Source organism: Lacerta agilis, chromosome 6 (assembly GCF_009819535.1).
Source record: "Lacerta agilis isolate rLacAgi1 chromosome 6, rLacAgi1.pri, whole genome shotgun sequence".
NCBI classification, from domain to species: Eukaryota; Metazoa; Chordata; class Lepidosauria; order Squamata; family Lacertidae; genus Lacerta; species Lacerta agilis.
In genome coordinates this window covers 31,335,170-31,352,357 of record NC_046317.1, presented here as the reverse complement: position 1 = coordinate 31,352,357, position 17,188 = coordinate 31,335,170, and the positions used below count along the sequence as shown (strand labels likewise).

Genomic DNA, 17,188 nt, shown 5'->3' with positions numbered 1-17,188 from the left:
ACCCTTTGCATAGGGGCCAGCAACATGAGAAAGATGATTTCCCTAATCTGGGTGCAGATAAGTGGTGGTCTGTAATGTTTATGGTTCTGCTGTCTAGTTCCAGAAAGAACAAAGCAATGTTTTTCAAAGAGAGCTTGCTTATCATCTGGTTATGAACAGTGAAGTTGCTGAAGTCCATAACTACCTGATTCAGCTATGTGGATTTGTCCATCTTGTAAAGTTGGGGGGGGATTTAAATGTATCCATGAATATTCAGCAGCATTTCAGTGTGAATTTCTCCTATTATAAACATTTTTGCAAAGAATTTTTACCTAATGCATTGTTGTATCTTATTTTTGTGCATACTTATTCTAGTATATGCATTCCTGTACACATTACTTGGCTGGAAAACTACATCTAAAATTAGGAGAACTGTGATTTTTTTTTATAACTTTCCATTACAATATTTCAGATTTCATTGAATATAACAAACTTACACTCAATCATTAACTTCCCTTCCCCCCTTCCATGGTTCCATTTATTTATCCATTAAGACTGCATATGCTACTTTCCCCATATACTGTATTCATATTTCTCCTTTCCCCCCATATCTTCAAAGCTTTAAACTGCTGAATTTACAGGAACCCTGCAAACGTTTTAGCTTGTTTAACATAGTTCTTCAGATATTCTGTAAACATTTTCCACTATGAATCCAGACCCTCCAAGTGCCCCTATTTTCCAGGGACGTCCCTGAATTAGAGAAGCCATCCTGGTTTCTGATTTGATCCTGGAATGTCCCACTTTTCCTTTTGTTGTTGTTGTTGTTGTTGTTCAGTCGTTCAGTCGTGTCTGACTCTTTGTGACCCCATGGACCAGAGCACACCAGGCACACCTATCCTTCACTGCCTCTCGTAGTTTGGCCAAACTCATGTTAGTAGCTTCGAGAACACTGTCCAACCATCTCATCCTCTGTCGTCCCCTTCTCCTTGTGCCCTCCATCTTTCCCAACATCAGGGTCTTTTCTAGGGAGTCTTCTCTTCTCATGAGGTGGCCAAAGTACTGGAGCCTCAACTTCAGGATCTGTCCTTCTAGTGAGCACTCAGGGCTGATTTCTTTAAGAATGGATAGGTTTGATCTTCTTGCAGTCCATGGGACTCTCAAGAGTCTCCTCCAGCACCATAATTCAAAAGCATCAATTCTTCGGCGATCAGCCTTCTTTATGGTTCAGCTCTCACTTCCGTACATTACTACTGGGGAAAACATAGCTTTAACTATACGGACCTTTGTCGGCAAGGTGATGTCTTTGCTTTTTAAGATGCTGTCTAGGTTTGTCATTGCTTTTCTCCCAAGAAGCAGGCGTCTTCTAATTTCATGACTGCTGTCACCATCTGCAGTGATCATGGAGCCCAAGAAAGTGAAATCAGCAGAGCTCAATTTAAGTTTCTCTTTTCCATAATTTCTTTAGTTCACACCCACCCAACCACTTTAGTCTTTAGGTCTCATTTCCTCCTTAGGTGTCACACGTCATGGCTAAATTTCGAGCCTCCTATGAAGTACAGTCTCTTAACAACCCCCCCCCCCCCCGCAACTATTTCACAACAAGAAATGAAGCATAAATTGGTGGGACAATTTTGTGTCTTCACACCCACCAAGCAAAACACAGCTTTCCAGTCATATGTTCTAGCTCACCAGGGGCTTGATAAACCTCAAATTTCTGCTTCCTGTCTTTAAAAACGTGGATGTCAAGCAGCTGGCAGGCAATAATACAGGGCTGGTTCATGGTATTCATTTTGATGGATCTCAAGCTATGAAGGCTTATTGCAGTGCCCAACAAGAAATGGCAGACAACTCAGAAACTGGTGGCTGGTTTCAGTGAGTCTTCTTTAATTTCATGGTGCAGGTTTTGAAATGTTATCTTCCAATTAAATTTTCAGCCCTCCTATGGAGTACAGCCTCTTAACCAAAAAGTTTAGTCTGGCTGCCCCTGTACTGTGGAATAGCGTTCCTGTCAAGATATGACAGGCCCCCACTATCTGCACTTTCTAGAAACAATTGAAGACTCTCTTGTTGTGACAGGCTTTCCCAGCTGGGTAAATGTGTCTCTTCTACTATGAATGTCTCCTTTCTTGGGGTTTTAGACTTGTTTTAAATGTCTCTTCTGCTGTTGTGTTTTTAACTGTCGTTAATAATGTTACGTGTAATAATCTTCCCTTGAGGAAACCAGGAATGGAGAAAGGTTGCATGTAGGTAGTTGAACGACCTTGCAAAAGCCAGAAGTGGACATAATACTGGAAATAAGAAAAAAAATCATAATTGGGGGGGGGGAGAGAGAGAAGTAAGAACATGCACATGCCCCTCAGTAGATAGAAACTGGGGAGGGAGGCGGGATATTCGTGGTAACCTTCAGGGCAACTTCATGAATGAAGAAAAAGGGGTGTCACTGAAGTGACTATATTTCAGAATTCCTTTTCACATGCTTTGAAATTCCGGCCACCTTTCTCTCCCTGTTAAGACTCAGGTAGTGATAGGGTCGCCTGGAACCACATGCATTCTATCAAGGGGCGGGGGCGGGAATGTGTCATTTAATGTATTTTAAATCTTTGTTGGAAGCTGCCCAGAGTGCCTGGGGAAACCCAGCCAGATGGGCGGGGTACAAATAAATTATTATTATTATTATTATTATTATTATTATTATTATTATTATTAGCATAATTGTATGTGGCAGTAGACATGGCGACCAAATTAACAGTAGTATGGGAAGTTCTATATTTTTTATATACACACACATCACTTTAAGTGGCTGAAATAGCCATACTAAGGCTTGCTTTAGGCAGATGGCAGAAATAATTGGCTACCCTATGCATACAGACATTTAGCTCACCTGCTTGCATACTGCCAGTGCGAAGAAACATTCAAGGGATCAAAGACAGCTACACTGAAATGGTTTTAAACAGTTTTGAAAGCTGGATTCTTTAAACACAAAAGACTATTTGGCCCACATTTTGTGTAGCTATGTGGGAAAGTCAATATTACATGGAAAGTAATTCAAACATTGATGAAGTCAATAGGCACTTTGCTCACATAAGGCATTTGTATAGTGTAACAAGCTATTAAATCCAAGCTATTTGAGGAATGTAATTATTTGTCATCTCGCCCATCAGCCACGATGATCTGCTGCATTATTAAGTGTAAGGTATATTCTAAAGGCAGCCAAGCTGTAAATACAATGGGGGGATGTTGTTTGTTTTCCTTTATTTAAAGGGAGCTTCTCATTAACCCTTCACAAATGGACAGTTACTTGTCCTCTGTGGAACCAAACAAGGCAAGATGCCATTCATGCTGTGAATATTTCAATTTTTTTTAAAAATGGCATCGGATCCAGATTGAGCCCCCAGTGTAAGAACTGCCCTCCGTGAGGCAAAAATGAGGGACCTTGGATGCATGCCTTGCTGTGCTCCACTTCCTCTTCCTTTATTGTTAATGTTTCAAGGCATCAAATGCAGTAGCAGGGCACCTCCAACTCTGCAACCCCTTCTCCCTGTCTTGTTCTCCAGAAGGGATGGGGGATGCTTCCACAGAGCTGGCACTCTGGGATAGCTTTTCCAGGCAGGCCCAAACAGAGGGGGGGGGGTGCCATATGGGCCACTTGGCCCGGGCCTCCGATTCCAAAGGGGGCCTCAGTCAGCATATTCACAATTGCTCACCATTATTTAAATGTAAATACCGTATTTTACGCTCCATAAGACGCATTTTTCCCTCCTAAAAAGGAAGGGGAAATCCCTATGCGCCTTATGGAGCGAAGGTTTCGCTCCCGCTGCCTCCCCCCACCCCATCGTGCCAGCACCTCCATTCACTAAAAGAAGCTTCTTTCGGCGAATGGAGGTGCTGGCACGATCCAGCAACACCCTCTGCACTTCCCGCTGCCTCCCCCCATCCCCCGCCATGTTCGGCGGGAGGTAGGGGGAGGCAGTGGGGATGCCTGCTTTTTGGATTGGTGGGCAGCAGGGAGGTTGGTGAAAGATTTCCTGTGATGGCCTGGGAGTCAGACTCTGATGCTGAACCTGAGGGATCCCAACCTGCACAGGATTCCCCGCCTCCAGAACCAGCTGAGCCGGGGCCAGGGCTTGAGCCTGAAGGATCCCCACCTGTGCTGGATCCCCAGGTGCAGGCATCAGCAGAGTCTGCTCTGGCTCCTGATGGGAGGGAGGACCCATTGCCTGCAGGTGCTCCACTCCCAGCCTCTTCAGAGGAAGCTGAGGCATCCCCTGGGTCCAGTAACCCACCAGCCTCTCCTGAGCTACAGAGGCTCAGGGCAGAGAGGCGAAGGGAGTTAAGTGTCTGCAGGAGGAGTGCTCGCCTCCAGGCCCGGAGGAGAGGCGAGTCTCCGGAGGATCGGGACCGCCCTAAGCATAGGGCCAGATAAAAGCCAGCCAGACCCAGCCCAAGTTGCGTGAGCAACTTAGTTGCAAGCGTGTGCTCAACCTGCAACCTTGTGCCTGGACGTGCCTTGGACCTTGACCTGCTCCCTGCCTTGCTCCCCGCCGGACTGACCTCCTTTGGACCCCTAGACCCAGGACTGGACTTGGACCTCGCTTCTTGGACAAACCCTTGGGGCCAGCACAGTTTGCTCACGCCACACCCGCACTCCCCCTTCGCTGGGGTGCGTTCGGGAGGAACTAGTAGCCATGGCTGACCAGGCGGCTGCGCTGGTGGCATTGGCCCAGGAGAACCAGGCCTTGACCCACACCGTGCAGCAGCTAAGCAATGTGGTTACGGCGCTTCAGCAGCGTTTGGATGCCTTACCGGCTCCTGGGGCCGCCGCCCCAGCTCCTGGCATGTACCCGGTGGCCCTGCCAGAGAAATTTGATGGGTCCCCAGCCAGCTTTCCCATGTTTCTCACCCAGGCCAAGCTGTATATTCAGGGGCGAGCTCGGGATTTCCCCGACGACCGCACCAAGGTGCACTTCCTGATCAGCTTGCTGAAGGACCAGGCGGCCAAGTGGGCGTTGCCGCTGCTCCGGCAAGACTCCCCCTTGCTGACAGACTATACGGGGTTTTGCAATCATCTGGAAACCACGTTCGCCAACCCTCAGAAGGGGAGTCAAGCCAATCGGGCAATTCGGCGGTTGAAACAGGGCAAGTCCACAGTGGCCACCTACGCCACGGAATTTCGGCTGCTGGCGCAGGACTTGACTTGGAACGACTCTGCACTGCGGGACCAGTATCTCGAGGGACTTTCAGACGAGATACTGGATCAGCTAGCCACGTTGGATCGCCCTGCCACACTGGATGCCCTCATCCAACGGAGTCTGCAGATAGACGATCGGTTGGAGGACCGTCGCCAGGCCCGGGGCCGCTGGCACTCTGGGCTCCCGGCGCCGGTGCTTCCCTGCAGTTCCGTGGCCAGAGCTGAGTCATTGGAGGAGCCGATGCAGCTCGGGGCAGCGCGGCCTCGCCTCTCCCCCTCGGAAAAGACTCGGCGTCGGGAGGGGAACCTGTGTCTCTACTGCGGTGGGAGTGGACACTACGCCCGAACCTGCCCTGAGAAACGCCAGCCACAGGGGAAACGGCCAACCCCAGTAGCCGATGGCCCAGGCTACCTGGGGTCCCAAGCATCGCATGATGGGCCCTCACCAGTGGAATTGCAACACCTCATGATACCGGTGCGTTTATACCCCCCCGGTGGACCCTGGATTCTCACCCACGCGCTGGTGGATTCGGGGGCAACCCGCTCCTATATGGACTCTGCCTTCGCCACTCAGCATCGGGTGCCGCTTCAGAACAAGCCGGAACCGGTACAGGTGGAGGCAATTGACGGACGGCTCCTGCGCTCGGGCGCTGTTACTCAGGAGACCCAGCCCTTGGTCCTGTGCTACCAGCAGCATCGGGAGGTGCGATCCCTGGACATTGCCACCATGCCCCGGTTTCCCCTGGTGCTCGGGATGGACTGGCTGGAGTCGCACAATGTTCAGATCGACTGGGTCAATCGGACTGTACGCTTCCCAGACCCGGGTTCCCATGCTCAGTCCGAGTTAGTAGCAGCTGCCCCCATGGGGCAGGCTGTGTCAACGCTCCCTACCGTGTACCAGGACTATCTAGACGTGTTCGAGGAACAGGGAGCAGACCAGCTGCCGCCTCATCGGTCCTTCGACTGCGGCATAGACCTACAGCCTGGGGCGCCCCTGCCTGTGAGCCGCCTATATTCTCTTTCGGAGCCAGAGCGTGAAGCCTTGCAGGACTTCCTTCGCAAGAACCTGGAACGCGGGTTCATTAGGCCCTCTACCTCACCCACTGCCGCTCCTGTACTCTTCGTTAAGAAGAAGTGTGGGGAGCTTCGCCTCTGCCATGACTACCGGGCCCTGAATAAGATCACCATCCCAGACCGGTACCCCTTGCCCCTTATTGCAGAGTTGCTGGAGCGGGTGCAGGGGGCGCAAATGTTCACCAAACTGGACCTCCGAGGGGCCTACAACTTGATTCGGATCCGTGCTGGGGACGAATGGAAGACGGCATTCGGGACCCGGTATGGGCAGTTTGAATACCTGGTTATGCCGTTCGGATTATGCAACGCGCCCGCCGTGTTTCAACGGTACATCAACCACGTGTTCCAGGACTTGCTAGACAAATACGTGGTGGTGTACCTAGATGATATTCTGATATATTCCCGTGACCCAGCTCGTCACGAGAGTCATGTTCGGTCCGTGTTGCAGCGCTTGCGGGAGCACCGTCTGTACGCCAAGCTCAGCAAGTGCGAGTTCCACCAGCGGTCCGTGGACTTCCTTGGACACCGACTCTCCCCTGACGGGGTGCAGATGGACCCTGGGAAGGTGGCTGCGGTTCGAGAGTGGGCAGCGCCCCGGAACCGCAAGGACTTACAGCGGTTCCTAGGGTTCGCCAACTATTACCGGACCTTCATTGCAGATTATGCTCATCGCACCACCCCATTAACCCGACTGCTGCGCCCCAAGACGCCCTTCTCCTGGGATGAGGAGGCTGAAGTGGCATTTCAGGGGTTGAAAGCCTGTTTCCAGAGGGCGCCGATTTTACAGCATCCTGATCCCTCTCGTCCCTTCGTGGTGGAGACTGATGCCTCCAGTACGGCTCTCGGTGCCATCCTGTCTCAGCAACACGGACCCGATGCGCCGCTGTTACCCTGCGCCTACTACTCCCGGCAGCTCCTTCCGGCGGAGCGTAACTATACCGTGTGGGAGCGGGAACTACTGGCCATCAAGGTGGCCTTTGAGGTCTGGCGCCATCATCTTGAGGGGGCACGACACCCGGTGGAAGTGAGAACGGACCACCGGAATCTGGAGTACCTCCAGACCACCCGCAAGTTGAACCAAAGGCAGATCCGGTGGGCGCTGTTTTTCTCCCGGTTCCAGTTCCGGATCCGCTACATCCCTAGCTCCCAAAACCGGAAAGCGGATGCCCTGTCCCGGAAACCCGAGGATGTTGCAGACACTGTACAGCAGGCAGTACCAACGACTATCTTACCACCAGCCGCATTCCTGGCCACTCAGGAGGCCAAGCCGCTGCAGGCTCGGGTGCGAGAACAGCAACGGGTCGACGCTTGGGCTCAGGAACGGCTCCAGGAACTGTCTGACGGGTCATGCCCTCGATATCCGGGGCTGGCCCTGCACCAGGGCCTACTGCTGCACCAGGGTCGTCTATACATCCCACCAGGACCATTGCGGGCTGAGGTTCTCCAGATGTCCCACGATGCCCCAGCAGCAGGGCACTTTGGGCGGTACCGGACCACCCATCTGGTAAGCCGGGAATTCTGGTGGCCCCGCCTGAAGGCTGATGTGGCACGTTACGTTGCTGGTTGCGATGTCTGCCGGCGGGCCAAGGGCCCTACCGGGCGACCCCCCGGTCTGCTCCAGCCATTACCAGTCCCACCGCGTCCCTGGCACACGGTCTCGCTGGACTTTGTGGTGGACTTGCCCCCATCTCGTCACTGTACCTGCCTCCTGGTTTTCACAGACCATTTCACTAAGATGGTGCACTGTGCCCCCTGCCCGTCCATACCCACAGCTAAGGAAACGGCTCAACTGTACCTGCAGCACATCTTCCGCCTGCATGGCCTGCCCGAGCGTGTGGTTTCTGACCGCGGTGTCCAGTTCACATCCCACTTCTGGCGAGCCCTGCACCAGACCCTTGGGACGGAGGTCTGTCTATCTTCGGCCCACCACCCGCAGACCGACGGCCAGACGGAACGGGCAAATGCGGTGCTGGAGCAGTACCTCCGGTGTTACTGCAGCTTCCAGCAGGATGACTGGGTCGATCATTTGCCATTGGCGGAATTCGCCTACAACAATGCAGTGAACGCCTCCACCCAGCAGACCCCGTTCCAGGCCTCCTACGGCTACCATCCACGTTTGTTCCCGGACGTGCTGCCAGCTTCTGCGGTCCCCGCAGTGACAGACTGGCTTCAGGAGCTTCAGTCCCAGCAACAATTATTGATGGAGCAACTGCGCCAGGCCAAGGATGCATACAAGGCCCAGGCAGACCGACATCGTCAGGAGGGGCCAGAACTCCGTGTTGGCGATCGGGTGTGGCTCTCTACCCGTCACCTGCACCCTTCTCGGCCCTCACGAAAGCTGGATGCACGGTTTGCCGGCCCATTCACCATCACTGCGCGGGTGTCGCCGGTGGCGTTTCGCCTCCAGTTACCTCCATCGCTCAAGGTTCACCCAGTATTCCACCGGTCCCTACTAAGTCCAGTTGCCCCGCCCGACGAGTTCCACCCAGACAATCCACGACCGCAGCCAGTTTTGGTTGAGGGGGAACCTGAGTACGAGGTGGAGCGCATTCTCGACTCACGATACCGCAGGGGGAAGCTCCAATACCTCATCGACTGGAAGGGGTATGGGCCTGAGGATCGTTCATGGGAACCAGCGGAAAACATCCACGCACCTGCCTGCCTCCGTGATTTCCATGCAGCTTACCCCAGCAAGCCTGGTCCGGCCCCTCGGTTGAGGGGGAGGCCTGGGAGGGGGGATGGTGTGATGGCCTGGGAGTCAGACTCTGATGCTGAACCTGAGGGATCCCAACCTGCACAGGATTCCCCGCCTCCAGAACCAGCTGAGCCGGGGCCAGGGCTTGAGCCTGAAGGATCCCCACCTGTGCTGGATCCCCAGGTGCAGGCATCAGCAGAGTCTGCTCTGGCTCCTGATGGGAGGGAGGACCCATTGCCTGCAGGTGCTCCACTCCCAGCCTCTTCAGAGGAAGCTGAGGCATCCCCTGGGTCCAGTAACCCACCAGCCTCTCCTGAGCTACAGAGGCTCAGGGCAGAGAGGCGAAGGGAGTTAAGTGTCTGCAGGAGGAGTGCTCGCCTCCAGGCCCGGAGGAGAGGCGAGTCTCCGGAGGATCGGGACCGCCCTAAGCATAGGGCCAGATAAAAGCCAGCCAGACCCAGCCCAAGTTGCGTGAGCAACTTAGTTGCAAGCGTGTGCTCAACCTGCAACCTTGTGCCTGGACGTGCCTTGGACCTTGACCTGCTCCCTGCCTTGCTCCCCGCCGGACTGACCTCCTTTGGACCCCTAGACCCAGGACTGGACTTGGACCTCGCTTCTTGGACAAACCCTTGGGGCCAGCACATTTCCTCTACCACCCCACGCACTGTCCGCCGATCCCAAAAGCCAGGTGGTGGAGAAAACAGCGGGGCTGCTGCTGCTTTCTCCACCACCCTGTGCCCCACACGCCAGTGCCAAAAGCAGGCTCATCCCCGCTTGCTTTAAAGGGACATGGGGACGAGGGGAGAAACGGAGCGTTCTCCCCTCATCCCCATGTCCCTTTAAGGAAGCGGGGATGAGCCACTCTGAAGGGTGAAGGCGCTCCCCCTCCAGCGCCCCCCTCCCTGCCTTTTAGAGGAGGAAAACCAGGAAAATATTTTTTAATGAAAAAGCTATGTTTTCTTCCAATCCATGATTAGAATGTTTGCTTTATCCAGAAATTATTTAAAGCTTTTCTCTTTCTTTCTTTCTTCTTTTTTGGAAATATATTTTTATTGTTTTTTTCACAATTAATTCCCACAATTAACTACAAAAAATAAATCCCCCCCCGTCCCTATTCACAAAAAACATTTCAAAACCTTATCTTTTTAAAAAAAATATTTATTTATTTATTTATTTATTTATTATTGTGATACATTATACAATTCCATTTACACATAACTCACACATACACACATACACATCCAGTTACATTCATACAATTACAATTACAATTACAATTACAATTACAAAACCTTATCTTTGAGGTTCTTTAGACCTCATGACTTCCCTCCATTCCCTCTTCTGGTTCCTTATATTAATAAAATTATTCTGCATTTCCATACACATACTTCATCAATTCTTCTTCTTCTGATTTTAACAAAATTCTTCTGCATTTCCTTACACATACTTCATCAATTCTTCTTCTGATTTTATCCAAATTTTACTGATTGAAAGTGTGTAGTCTGAGCCTGCCAATGTATCAATTTATCTCTTTCTTGAACTCTTCGCATGATCATTTTTGGCAGTGCCATATCTTTTTTAAGACCCCCCTCATTAAATTATGGGATCTTTTCCTCTTCCATGATTACACAGTAGCAATATTGGCTTGTAGTAAGATATTTGCCATGATTTTCTATTGTTCCTTAAGAATAGAATCCTTCAAGTAAGCACTAGGTCAGTTTCCTGGTAAATTAAGACAGTGATTCTAACCCTGCTTACCTGGGAGGGAGCCTCTCTGAATTCAACAGGACTTGCTTCTGAGTAGACAAGGTTAGGCTTGTGCTGCTATTCCTTTTATGCTGTTTATATATAACATAAGAGGACCTGCCTGAGAAGCAGCTGTACAAGCCCTAGATCACCACATATGCTAAAAACATGCTTTCATTTTACATCCTTTGCAACAATGAAAGTTTGGTCTTTTGTGGATTTTATAGCAGTTCCATTCAAGGGATAAGATAGATGCTGATGAAAGTGTATTCTAAAGGAGGCCTCTCCACATGGTGAGAAAGAAGCTCTCTGATGTCCAAGTGGTAGATCACAGACAAGTACATATCTAAATCCCCCTCCCATTTCCCCCCATATAAACCTTCTCGCTATATTTATCGGGTGTCTGTAATAAGAGTAGATAAAGTTTCGAGATAAGACCTTTCTCTTTGCTATCCAAAAGGAGCACACAATCATTTGTTAACGGGCTTTGCTGCCAACTAGAGATCTGCTATCAGTTGTGATGAAGTGAAACAAGAAGCTAGTTATGGCAAAGAGGGGAATGGCTTTAACGTAACCTTTCTGCGCATGCACGTTCAAACGAGATAAAGAAGATGTGAGATAGGATGCATCTTATGAATAAAAATGGAACAAGCATATGATAACCTCCCTGCCTATGATGCAAGTATGTTTGGCAAATGTAAAGCTAAGAAAAGAGGGAGAAAGCCTGGATAAGTTACAGTGGGTGCCCGAAAACTGGTGGGTGTTGGCATTCATATGTGAATAATTTTGTCAATATCAAAAACATCAGAGATAAATCAGTATATTCTGACAGTCATTAATTTACATAGCCTGAGAAGTGTGGAAATACCTAATTTGGGGTGCTCACAAATGTTAATCTGGAATGGTTTGCGTTTATTATGGAGGAATTTGAGGTAGCGCTAAACAGATTGCTCCATCAGCACAAGCATGTCTGCTTCCTAATGGAACAGTCTGATTTTTCTTGCCCCTGTGCACTGTTCTATGGGTTCTGGTGACCCCTGCAAGCCAACTTAAAGGGGGTAGGTGAGAGAAGAGGAAAAATCTAAGAGGAAATCATAGAATCATAGTTGGAAGGTACACTGAGGATCATCTAGTCCAACCCCCTGCAATGCAGGAATACTGAGCTATCCCTTACGGGGATCAAACCTGCAATCTTGGCATTATCAGCACCACACTCTAACCAACTGAGCCACCCCCATACCACTAGTGGAAATCTGTGCACAGGCTTCCACTGGAGAGAATCCTCGGTTGAATCCAGGCCCAAATTATTACTGTGGATGAGTATGATGATGATGATGATGATGATGATGATGATTATGACGATGATTATTATTGACTTAGATATCATTTCCTGCCAAAATAGACTTCTAAGCCATTTTCCACATATAAAAGCAAGTTTCATGACCACTGATATATAAACATCCATAATTAAAATACACAATAAAACAACCCCGCTAAGGACAACGCAGGAGGCTGAGGGAGGCAGATCAAAAGAATGCTATGTGAACAGGTGAATCTTCAAAAGCCAATGGGATGCAATGCAGATTGGGCTTCTCATAATTCAGCTGGGAGAGCATTGCACAACACCAGTGCTATCAGTGAAAAAGTGTGCCTCTGCATTACCACAAGCCATGGCAAGACTAACCAGGTTTATTGCCCCTCATCTGGTTCACCACTGAGTCCAGGCACTGGTCTGGGTCCTTCATAGCTTCTGCTGGTTGAAACACAATGGAGAAACAGAGCTGGGCATCATCAGCCTATTGATGGCACCTTGCCCCAAAATTTCTAAGGACCGCTCCCATAAATGTCTTCCTATAAATGTTGAATAGCACTAGGGGCAAAGCAGTGCCTTGCAGAACCCCATAATGTAACTGCCATAAGCCCCAAAAACAGTGTCCCAAAGCTGCCTTTCAGGATACAACTGTACAAGTAGGAATGAAACTTCACTGTAACACTCTGCCCCAATACCCATCCCACAGAGCTGGTCCAGCAGAATACCCCGATTAAAGGTGCCAAAAGCCACCAAGAGATGTAGGTTTGCACTCAGATTCAGGTTGCACTATTATGGTTGATTGGGAGGTTTTGCATAACAAACCCACTTCTCCCAAAGACTGGGGGCTCTGCTACATTCATAATGGAAAAGCATCTTATAACACTGTGACACCACATGGTGCTGTGGAGGCAACGTGATTTCCCACTTTGAGGTTTGCAACACATTTTCCTAAAACGCTTTTTTGATGTGCCCATTTTTTATATAAAATTTATTTAATTTTCAGATTTTGAAATTTACAAACAATTATCAAACAACCAAAACAAAAAGAGAAGTCCATAAGTTCCCATGGACTTCCCTCCCTACCCCTCTTTTGTGGGTCCTTACGTTAACTTTTTTCTTCCTGCATCTTCTCTCTTAATCCAATTCTGTTAATATCCCATTACAAACATAGTCTGACGTTAAACTACAAGTGCCATTCCAGTCCTACTAATAAATTTAATTGTCTGCAATGATTTTAAAGGTAAATTATATATTTTCCCCATTCCTTATTGAAATTTTGGTCTTCCTGGTTTCTGATTCTTCCGGTCATTTTTGCCATCTCAGCATAATCCATCAGTTTATTCTGCCATTCTTCTCTGGTAGGTACTATGTCTTCTTTCTATCTCTGGGCTACTAACATCTGGACAGCTGTGGTCGCATACATAAATAGTCTCTTCTGGTCCATTGGTATTTCGGCAACTAGAATTCATAGAAGGAAAGCTTCGGGTTTTTAAAGGAAAGGTTATTTTAAACATTTTCCCCAGTTCATTATATATCGTCTCCCAGAATTCTTTTACTACTTTACAAGTCCACCACATATGATAAAATGTGTCTTCTTTTTCCTTACATTTCCAGCATGCGTTTGACCTTGTTTTGCACATTTTAGCTAATTTACTAGGTGTTAAGTACCACCGACACATCATTTTTATATAATTTTCTTTCTAAGTAGAACATGCTGTAAACTTTGAATCATGGTTCCATAGCCTCTCCCACGCTTCAAGTTGCATATTATATCCAAAGTCCCTTGCCCAGTATATCATAAATTGTTTGACCTGTTCATGCTATTCTAATATTAATTTATACATTTTAGAAAGCAACTTAGTCTTGTTTTCTAACAGATGTGTCTAGATTCAGCCTAGATCTTTTTTGTGTGTGATAAGGCTCATAAGAAGAGCCTGTTGGATCAGGTCTGTGGCTCATCAAGTTTGGCATCCTATTCTTATAGTGGCCACCAGTGCTGGATTTATGTATAAGCTAAACAAGCTATAGCTTAGGGCCCCACGCTATAGTTTAGGGCCAGTGTGGTGTAGTGGTTAGGAGCAGTAGACTCGTAATCTGGGGAACCGGGTTTGTGTCTCCACTCCTCCACATGCAGCTGCTGGGTGACCTTGGGCTAGTCACACTTCTCTGAAGTCTCTCAGCCCCACTCACCTCACAGAGTGTTTGTTGTGGGGGAGGAAGGGAAAGGAGAATGTTAGCCGCTTTGAGACTCCTTCGGGTAGTGAAAAGCAGGATATCAAATCCAAACTCTTCTTCTTCTTAAAATTCTTCTTGGCCCCCCCCAAAAAAAAATTAAAGGAAAAAAAACCCTGGATGTACATTTCCAAAATATAAGATAAAAAAAACCCTACATACAGCAACAGTGTTTTGTGTTGTGTAGGCTCCTATGATATAAATAATGGGCCTCGCCTGCTAGCCTGCTCCCTAAAATATCACCGGTTTGCTCATTTCTATATACAGTGGTACCTTGGTTCTCAAACTTAATCCGTTCCGGAAGTCTATTCCAAAACCAAAGTGTTCCAAAACCAAAGCGCGCTTTCCCATAGAAAGTAATGCAAAACGGATTAATCTGTTCCAGGCTTTTAAAAACAACCCCTAACACAGCAACTGAACATGAATTTTACTATCTAACGAGACCATTGATCCATAAAATGAAAGCAATAATCATATAAAAAATCATTTTAAGTTGGAGCTTAATAATTATTTCACTATTATTATGCTTCTTCTTAATTGTATTTCAGTTCAACCATGACTTTGATAAAATACATGTTTTGTTATGTGCAAATGGCTTTAGGTACCTATTAGGTCCATAAATTACCATATGGCATATATTCAACACAAAAAAGCAACAATTTGCTCTTGGCAAAGGACAGCTGGACATATAAAGGGCCCCATTACCTTTAGTAGCTTAGGGCCTCATCAAGCCTAAATTCGGCCCCGGTGGCCACACAGATGCCAGTGAGAAACCCCCTCATAGGACCTGAGCATAAGAGCACTCTCCCCTCCTGTGTTTTTCAGCAACTAACATTCAGAAGCATTCCTGCCTCTGGAAGTGATGGGGAAACGCCCTGGAAAGTATGGGATAACGCTTGCTTTGTGGCAATATCATCCAACCTCCCTGCAAACAAATCAAAACAAATGCCCAAGGAGCAGGTCATCTGCAAACACCCACAACCTTCAGTAAGCTGAGAATCTGAAGCTTCATTGTATAATAAGTGTGGTATGTTGCTGCAGAATAGATTCCTCTTAGCCCTTGGGTCCTCCTCTACAAAAACTCCTAAATTTCGGGGCCATTTATCCTTACTCCTGGAGAGAATTAACCTCCCCCCCTCCCACTTTAAGGTTTGTGATATGCTGAGTAGCAGAGTAATTTAAGTAGCTATATAAAAATGAAATGACTACTCTATGTCAGCTTCTAACCTTTATTCCCGACAAGGTGTCAGCTCATTTGACAGAAAATTGAATCTACTGCTGTGTCTTCTGTTATTAATCTGCAAGATCTTGGAACCGCAGAATGAGTTCAAGACAGAGTAAGAACACCCTTGTGCTGTGGCCATTTTCTCTTCTCTATTTTCTGCCCTGCAGTGAAAAAGCATTATATTAAAGACAACCAACAGCACAAGTGTTAGGTTTCTCAGTACATTTAAAAGACAAGAGCACAGTTACTGATGTATGGGGCAAAGCCAGATCTTCTAAAGAGATTAATATTTTCCCCCAGGTTCTCTAACCCCACTTACAGTATTGCTGTGCTCTTGAAATCTGCGGTGTCTTGTAAGTGATCACAGATTGTGTCTGTCTTTTGAGGGATGTAGCCAAGAGTGTCAAATAGACCGATTTCATTCAGGGCTCACTGGTATCCTGTAGGGATTAAGAGACTGTCAAACAGAAAGAGTCTTCGCTGTTTTTTTCTCCCCCTTTTGAAAATTAAATAATAGGATTTTATTTTATTTTTATTTTAAAAGAAACTGCAAAGGTATTCCCGAGCACCTATTGTTAGAGGTAAGCTTTCGCTTCATGAATGTGCTGACGTGCGAGAAGTGTGCGTCAGAAAATAACAAAGCTGCGGTGCTTGTGATAAAATAAAATGGTTAAAAGCATAGTATCATTATCTACCTTGGCAGTTCTCAGACCTGCTACTGTTTGCTCTGCTTCTTTACCCAGCACTTCTTAGTATTGGTAAAGTAAATATAATTTGAATTATCTCTCCAGGATGAACATGTTCAATTAAGCTCATAAAATGTAACTGAAGGATATAGCTAATCTATAGCCTTAAAAGCACAACAGAGTGCAGATAATGTTTCAAGAGTCCAAAATGTGTCTCGTATCCCCCTCTAGTGGTTGGTCCACATCAGCAACGAGCCATCACGCAGGGATTTCCTTTTCCTCTTTCCTCTTTTCGTTTTCCCAATTTGTTTTGCAAAGTTAATGTCATTTATCTGGATAGGGAACAGAAACCTTCCTGAGAAATTTCACTTGCCTTCTAGAAAACACTTTGATCTTGCCTCAGAATTCCTTTCAGTGCAGGAAAGTGCGTCATTTCCCTGAAAATTCCACTTTAGATAAGTCTGGAGCCAGAAGCTGAGCGCAGCAGCCTTCTGCCCACCTGCGATTCCAGAGACATACTCACTCCAAAAGTACAAGTAGTGCTTGAAGTCTCTGTCTGTCTGTGTCTGTCTGTCTGCCTTGCCACCACACACACACACACACACATGCCTGGCCCAGCGTTGCCTGGGCCTACATGATGGCCTTCACGTTTCTCCAGATGTTTGACTCCAGATGTGTTGGGCTCCAACTCCCCTCAGCCGCAGCCAGCATAGCCAGCAGTGAGGGATGATGGGAATAGCAGTCCAACAATACTTGGAGGCCACTCAGTTTCCTACCCTGCTGTAGGAGCTTGATGTTGCAGTCAAAATTCACTGGTTATTATCTTTGGGCTGTTGTCCTGGGCAAAACAATCCCTGTCAACAATTCCAAGGTAGTTTCATCCATACAGCCTTCTGCCCATCATTTACTCGGCGAGCAGTGCCTTAGCAAGAAGTCGCTAGAGCCCAACCACATTACGTTTCTCATTTTGTAGCCGAGTTCCAAATGAGTCAATGGATGAATTAACACAGGTACATTTCAGGGAGTAAAGCTCTTGTCCTGGCTTTGCTAC

The 17,188-nt window shown here is 47.8% G+C and overlaps 1 protein-coding gene and 1 long non-coding RNA gene across 2 annotated transcripts in view; one reads left to right on the top strand and one right to left on the bottom strand.

The window, feature by feature from the left end:
- LOC117048234 (serine/threonine-protein kinase TNNI3K) overlaps positions 1 to 17,188 on the top strand; it is a 138,909-nt gene that overhangs the window by 58,573 nt on the left and 63,148 nt on the right. The window lies entirely within an intron of this gene.
- LOC117048237 lies at positions 13,425 to 16,261 on the bottom strand. Its single transcript, XR_004426818.1, has 4 exons — positions 16,147 to 16,261; positions 15,771 to 15,891; positions 15,454 to 15,612; positions 13,425 to 13,452 (listed from the first exon to the last, which is right to left on the bottom strand). It is a non-coding gene; the product is annotated as an uncharacterized LOC117048237 (long non-coding RNA).